We start from the raw sequence: 8,605 nt of genomic DNA on the forward strand, positions 1-8,605 counted from the left end.
CAGATATATATATATATATATATGTACGAGGAAAGGTACAAACTATTGTATTAGCATGCATGGTGCTAAAACTGAAGGTGCAAATTATTAATGAAAGCAGCGTTAAAAATTTTCAAAAAGAAAAATAATAATAACAAGAAATTTAAACAAATTGGGTGCATGGTACAAAACTCAAAAGTGTCGAGACGTGTATGGCAAAAACTAGTTTTTGATTGGTAACCGGTGGAATCGCAGATTAACGTTATTAAGGCGAGTTAAAACAGATAAACGAGAATTTCTGAACCAAGTTTGATCAGCTCTATCTCTATATGACTACCAGAACCGGGTTTATATGACTTTTTACTAAAGTGAATAGTGTATTATTTTATTAGACATATCTGTCCAAAAATGAATGGTGTTAATATGAAGATCTATATATTTGTATAGTTATTGCTTACTTCTTAAAATAAATGAAACAACGTTGCTACTTGCTAGATTGATGATATTTGTGTTATCAATTGTTTGGATAAGTTCATGGGGTTGAAATACAGTTTTGGAGTTCACTAGCACTCGAAAACTGTGAATTACTGCTAAGCTCTAGTCGTAGTAAAATTTTATACCCGACTTTTTTGTTTCCGTCATTTGATTCGGTAGTAATAGTCTCAAAAAAGTTGTCTTTACGCTACAAGATATCAGATTGAACAAACATTTTCTTAATATGGTAATGATATAAGATTTTCACATTATTTCTTTTGCACTATGAAATAAAAAACTAAAGTCAAGACCATTGGGTAAGGACGGGGATAAGCTGAAGCGGAGTTTTCTTAGGACTAACAAGTCCATATGATTCTTCAAGATCAACATCTTTTACCTTCATTCCTTGTGGAAGCTTCCAATCAAAACGGTAGAGAAGATTGATGAGAGTCACATGTACCAAAGCCATACCCATTCCTAAACCTGGACACATTCTCCTTCCGCTACCAAATGGCAAGAGCTCAAAGTTTAGACCTTTATAGTCAATCTCGCTATCCATAAACCTCTCCGGGATGAAAGCTTCTGGATCTTTCCAAACATTGGGATTCCTATGAACAGCCCATATGTTGACATAGATCCACGTTTTCTTTGGAATGTCATAACCTCCGATCTTTATATCTTTTGAAGCCTCTCTTGGTATTAGAAGTGACACAAGTGGGTTTATCCTTAAGGTTTCTTTGATCACCATTTTCATCCTTAAGGTTTCTTTGATCACCATTTTCAAATACTCGAGTCGTTCTATATCTTCTTCTGTGATAGTGTCTTTGTTTTTGATCACTTCTCTGACCTCAGCTTGCGCTTTCTTTAGAACTCTTGGGTTTGTAATTAAATGTGTCATCCTCATGTCACAGTGTGGCCAGAAGTGTCTACTCCAGCAATAAGAAGGTTCTGAAATAATTAAAGACACAAAATTTTATTTTTTTTGCAACATGTGAAGAAAAAATTTATTGAAAGAGAGGTTAACATTACTTACCAACAAAATCCCTTTGGTGTTGTCTCGGGTAAGTTGAAATTCTCCAAGTCCATTCTCTCCCCGTTCCATCTTAAGGAGCAAATCAATAATATAATTTTTAATACTAGGATCCTCTAAGTGATGTTGTATAGATTGATCAAAAAATGAATCCATTGCCTTAAAAACCTTCTCACATTTGCTGTGTAACCCTGTGATCCTATCAATGATTTTACCAACAACTGGGAAGTAATCCGCTGCTGCGAAGCTCCCTAGAACCTCCATGGTTCCTTGAATGACTTCCTCATAAGCATTCTCAAGTTTGCTTCCTTCTAGACATATCCCAAATCCAACTTTACAAATCACACTCCCAGAGAGTTTCACTAACTTGCGATTCAAGTTGACCGATCTCTCCAATGAAGCAGATTGTATCATGAACTGGACAAAAGAGGCAACTTCTTCTTGTCTTATATGTTGAAATGATTTTACCCTTTTTGCTGTGTAGAGTTCAACAACCATCATCTTTCGTACTTCTCTCCAATATTTGCTATAAAAAGAAAATGCAAGATCTTTTAAATTATATGTAATTCTTGCAGGATAGGTCATGTAAGGTCTCGAACAACACTCAGCATCAAACATTTTTAAGACATCTTTCACTGTATCGGGAGTTGACGCCACAACAGGATAGACATATCCAAACTTTAGGGACATTAGAGACCCATATTTTTCAGATAATTTGAACATCGAACGTTGTGGTTTCGTTCCCAACTGGTACAAGTTACCAATTATAGGAAGTCTAGGTGGTCCGGGAGGCAGATTGTTCTTTGTCTTTTTCATGCTCTTCGCAATGAGTGATGCAAAGAATACGAATGCAACAATGATATACCACAAACTCATTTTGTTTCCTATACAAAAAAGGATAGTTTATATAAAAGTCAATATTTGATAACCTTAAGATAAATATAAACATCATAGCATGTCAAGTGGACGATTAACCACACAACAGAAAAACAAGATAAATGGATTGAAAATATAGAACCGCACTACCCACCAAAGCACATTAACTATTAATCAAGGCAATACAAGTAAAAGAAGAGTCCTTATATATTTAGCCTAGCACTACTTTTTAGTTTCACATAATATTTTGATATTAAAGTGTATCTATAACAATGAAGAGTACTCACTTTGTAAGCTTAGAGAAGAATATATACACTCCTAAATTGAATGATTATAAAAAAACAGTTACTAATAAATAAAATAATATTTGTATATATATGAGAATATTATCAAAAACATATAGAGAGAGACAGAGCGAGAGATCCACAAATTACCTTAAACGTGATGTTTATGGCGGAAGAGTTTACACTGTGGAGCGAGAGAGAAGAAGAAGTGAAATTAGTATTATATACATATATTAATTTATTTTTGGATTGTGATCATTGATAAGAGACGACGTATATAGAAGATGTGGCTGCGTGATTTGCTTCCATGTATGTGGCTGCGTGGAATGCATTGTGGATAAGTTTCTTTTGAAATAAATGTTAACACACAAATCTTTTTTACTAGCACAAAAGTCCACTAAATTCTTGTTGTAATTTTCTACGAAAATATTGTATACACATATATTAATTTATTTTTGGATTGTGATCATTGAAAAAAGACGACATATGTAGGAGATGTGGCTGTGTGGTTTGCTTCCATGTATGTGGCTTCGTGGAATGCATTGCAGATACGTTTCTTTTGAAATAAATGTCCACACATAACTCTATTTTACTCGCACAAAAGTCCACTCAATTCTTGTTGTAATTTTCTACGAAAAGATTGTATATATATATATATTAATTTATTTTTTGATTGTGATCATTTATAAAAGACGACGTATATAGGAGATGTGGCTGCGTGGTTTGCTTCCATGTATGTGGCTTCGTGGAATGCATTGCGGATAAGATTTTTTTGAAATAACTGTCCACACACAAATATTTTTACTCGCACAAAAGTCCACCCAATTCTTGTTGTAATTTTCTACGAAAAGATTGTATACATATATATTAAATTATTTTTGGATTGTGATCATTGATAAGAGACGATGTATATAGGAGATGTGGCTGTGTGGTTTGCTTCCATGTATGTGGCTTCGTGGAATGCATTGCAGATACGTTTTTTTAAAAATAAATGTCCACACACAAATCTTTTTTACTCACACAAAAGTCCACTCAATTCTTGCTGTAATTTTCTACGAAAAGATTGTATATATATATATATATTAATTTACTTTTTGATCGTGATCATTGATAAGAGAAGACGTATATAGGAGATATGGCTGTGTGGTTTGCTTCCATGTATGTGGCTTCGTGGAATGCATTGCGGATAAATTTCTTTTGAAATAAATGTCCACACACAAATCTTTTTTACTCGTACAAAAGTCCACTCAATTATTGTTGTAATTTTCTACAAAAAGATTGCATTATTGCAACCTGTAACATTATTTTTTTACGTCTGTTTTCTGATTGGTTAGTAGTGCTCACGGGCGGACGCAGGAAGGCATGGGGTGTTGGAAATGCCCCACACTAATTTTTTAATTTTCTTAACTAACTAGTATAAAATTTATCTAAGTGGCTCTAATTTAGTCATTTGTTTCAATAATGCCCCATACTAAATATTATTGTTGATCCTAACTAATATAAAAATTATTTAAATACCCCTAATTTAATCACTAATTTTGAAAATGCCACATACTAAATTTCGTTTTAGATCCGCCACTGGTAGTGCTACGATATAGTTGAATATATCATGATGATAATCCTAAGAGAAATTTGCATCCACACGTACTTTATGTTACTCCTATACTTTTCCCCTTCAAAATTACATATTACTCACTTACCAAAATAAACACATCTCACCTCTCTCTTCTCTTTTTAAATAGATTTTTTTTATTATTTTATTTTTTGTAACACTTTTACCTAGTTATTATAAAAAGATTAGAGTAATATTAATAGATGACTATAGATTTAAAAATAATAAAGAGAATAACCTTTTGTCAGAAACTTTTAGGTAAATAACGTTTTTTGAAATAGGTTAAATATTAAAATATCCCTTTTATATCCTGGTTTTTATAAAATGAACCGGAGAGAGAAAATAATAAGCTGTAAAGAAACTATGCGGTGATTATGAAGATGACGGTAGCGAATATGAAAGACATGGAGGAGGTTACAGATCTAATGCGGTGAACCGATGAACCAGTAAGAAAGAAAATAGTAAGCTTTAGAGAAACTGTTATGGTGGTTACAAAGTTGATGGTGATGGTTACGAAGATGGCGGTGGTGAATACAAAAAACATGGAGGAGGTTAGAGATCTGATGGATATCGTGGATTTCACTGTCGTAGTGGTGGGCGGTGGTTGTGTTGATAAAAAAATGTTGATGGTGATAGTGGCTACAATGTTTTTGTTGACTCTGTATAGTTGTTGGAAAATCATGTAATTCTATAAAATAGCAAGATATATAACAGGAAAATCATGTAATTTATAAAATAGCAAGATATTTTTGAAAGAAATCATGGCAATTTGCGAAATGACATGTATCAAATAAAAGTAACTTGTCATCTAGAAGAACAACTTAAAATTTGTAAAAAATCTAACGTGCTTTTGAACAGAAAAGCATGTTGACATAAACAATAGCATGACATATTTCAAAATAGAGTGCTAATAAAAAAAGCAGCAAGTTAAAAACAAAGGTATTGCTGCATATTAAAATATTACCTGAAGGAAATCAAAACTTACAGAAAATGGATCTTCTGTGGTAGAAATTGAGATCCGACATGAGAGAGAACAAAACCAATGAAAGAAATTTTTGGACTTTAGAGAAACAGAGAGATTCCCACAATTGGAAACAAGATCGGTTGTAGAGATCCAGTGAGAGGGAGCGGTAGAAGCTGATATGGATCATGCGAAAATAGAAATTGGGGATTGGCTAACCCAGAAAAAATGGGTTTCAGTAGGTGAGAGGAGAGAGAAGGGAGAACCAGAGAAAAAAAGATTTGCCAGCGAGAAAAAAGAAAGAAAAAGAGGAAAGAAGAAGAGGGTGAAAGGATATAATGGACCAAAATTTACTAAAAATCATATAGTAAATACACACATAGTCCATCAATCGATCCATCCCTTAAACCGGGAATTCGGTTCGCCAATGTTAGATTTGTTATCTCAAAAACAAGAATATATAGAATGAATATTATTAGTATGATAATTTTATTTAGTTTAGAATGCAACCATTTACATTAGTAATACAAGCGATTACAGAAAAAAATATAAATATAAAGAAAAGTAAACTAATATTTACAGTAAACTCTTCGTAGATAAGTTTTTTAACGAAAATGTGGTAAATCTATACTATGAAAGGAGGTGAATTCTCTCCCTAAGCATGACACATCAGCATTTGGGAGTGCGCCACATGTATATTTATTTATACATATTTATTTTAAAGCCTCATTAGTAAGAAAAATTCAATCAGTGTCTTATTTATAACAAAAAAAACACTATAGAGGAATATTAATTAAGATTGAAAGAACGTATAATAATAGAAATATTGAAAAATATTGAAATAATAGCCTGAGGGTTTTGATCATAATAAAAATACAAACAACAAACAAAAATAATAAAAATTAGACATCAAATCATGTAATTTGTAATGTATATCTATATATATATATATATATAAAATAAACTCAAAAGAGGTACCTGAACATTGTTATGTGTGGTAATTACTGTTTCAAATCTATTCATTTACATAATGCAATAGTCTACAAATATATAGTATGAGTGTATGACATTTAATTCGTAGCAACCGGACAATTAAAATTCAAATTAAAAACGTACTCAGACTTGGCTTAACAATTTGGATATAGAATAAATAAATTTTAGAAAAGAAACCTCATCCATTCAACAATTTAAATATAACTATTACACCACGTACTTGAAATTACAGAATTAAATTCCTAATTGTTATCTATAACGACAGTACTAAAGAGCATAATAATATGAAGAGAATGTAACCACTAAACTTTTCATCTACTTTAGTCGCAAAAGTATAGTAAGAGTTTGGAGCATGTTAAAAACCCAATACAGTAGTGGGTTTATAATAAGTAATAAAATGAGCAACATTAAATTACATATCCACGATTAGGCTGTTACAAATTTTAATTATTGGACGTTACTTATATAAATTAAATTTACGGTAACTAAAAAAAACCAAACCATTACGTTTTATAATTATATATTTATTAGTTAAAAATGAGATTCTTCAACTTCACATCTTTTTTTTTTATCGGCTTCTTCAACTTCACATCAATATTCAACGTTATATATCATTAGAAAATATCCAACACCAATATAAATTTGCTTATCCACACCCATTCTCCACCCAAAAGCTTCTCGTTCATAATTACTTAGAATACAGGTCATTCTCTACACTCTCTTCTACTTTCTTTCACGGCTTTTTTTTATTTAGAAAAGGAAAAAAGATGGCTAGCTACATACCAAATATACTAGTATAATCAATTACACGAGGTATATCTATTACATGATCACATGCATAAACTATATGACGTTATGCGGTCAACATCATAAACATATAATCTAATACACCGGTTGACTGATTCCGGCGAAAACCAATGTTGACCAACACTAAAAAAAAAAATTTTAATTTTAAAAAAGTTAAAATTAAAAATCAAAAATTATTATACTAAATCAATTATGGTTTTTCATGATTAAAAGACATATTCTATTCAATATCCAAATATTTTTTATATATGTCTAATATATTCATTCTTATAATTAGTTATTTTTTATTTTTCAAGCTAAAGTAAATAGTTAAATAAAAATCATTTATAATTATTTTCAAGATAGAAAATTCATTTATAATTAGTTTCAATATATATATATATATATATATATATCTGATAATCAGATTATTTAAATACTAAAAATCAATAAAATCAAATTCAACTACTTTCATTAGAAAGTAATGTGCAAAAGATTGAGTATATGACTCTTTACTCTAAATTTTGCATGGTAAATGTTATACAAAATTTTAGATACTCTTTACTTTAAAATTTACATACTCAAAATAACATATAAACAACAACAACAAAATTCACAATATTTACTTTTAATAAATAAAAAATAAAGATACAAAAAAATCATTTTAGCAAAGCAATATATTTGATTTAAGGGTATGTTTGCAAAAGGGTACAAAATAAGAGTATTTTAGCAAATGCCTTTATATTATATCTTGAAAATAATTATCAGTGATTTTTATTTAACTATTAGTTTAGCTTTAAAATTGAAAATTAACTAAGTATAAGAATGTTAAATTAATTCTTAGAATTTTTTTTTAAGGTTTGGATTCTCTATTTACATTTATGATATAGTTTTGAGGAGTTAAGATTTAGTATTTGGAGTTTAAGGCTTAGAATTTAGTTATTTTATATATAGAAAAAGAGTATTTTGAAAATGGACAACATAAAAAGGTATTTTTGAAAAATGACATTGGAAAAGAGGTATTTTTGAAAATCCTCCAAGAATAAATACATTAAAAATATATAAAAAATATTTAGATATTGACTATAATATTTTTTAATTAATAAAAACCATAAATGATTAAATATAGTAATTTTTTAGGTTTTATTTTTAATTTTAGAATTTTTTTTTTGTCAACACCGGTGTTCACCGGAATTAATCAATCAGTGTACCAGATTGTATGTTTATGATGTTGAACACATGACGTCATATAGTTCATACATGTGGTCATGTAATACATATACTTCGTATAGTTGTGTATATAATAATATACTTGGTATGTGTGACCATGTATTCACCTATATTTCCTGTAGCTAGCCATCTTTTTATTACTTTGATATTGCTAGATCAGAATCACTTTCTATCAATATGGCTGCCAAACAATCAACATCTTCAGAAGGTCAAGGTGAATCTATTGCTATAGATAAGCTAACAATCGGGACTTCTATGCAACATATTACTGTCCGACTTATGCGTATGTGGGAAGCTTAAAAGAAACGGAGAGCTTATGAGTCTATATCTCCTTTAATAAACTCCGGTTAATCGGAGAAATACGTGACACGACGGAGGAG

The 8,605-nt window shown here is 30.4% G+C and overlaps 1 pseudogene; it reads right to left on the reverse strand.

The window, feature by feature from the left end:
- On the reverse strand, positions 672-5,543 carry LOC104701039 (annotated as a pseudogene).

This window comes from Camelina sativa, chromosome 7, assembly GCF_000633955.1.
Source record: "Camelina sativa cultivar DH55 chromosome 7, Cs, whole genome shotgun sequence".
Lineage (NCBI taxonomy): Eukaryota > Viridiplantae > Streptophyta > Magnoliopsida > Brassicales > Brassicaceae > Camelina > Camelina sativa.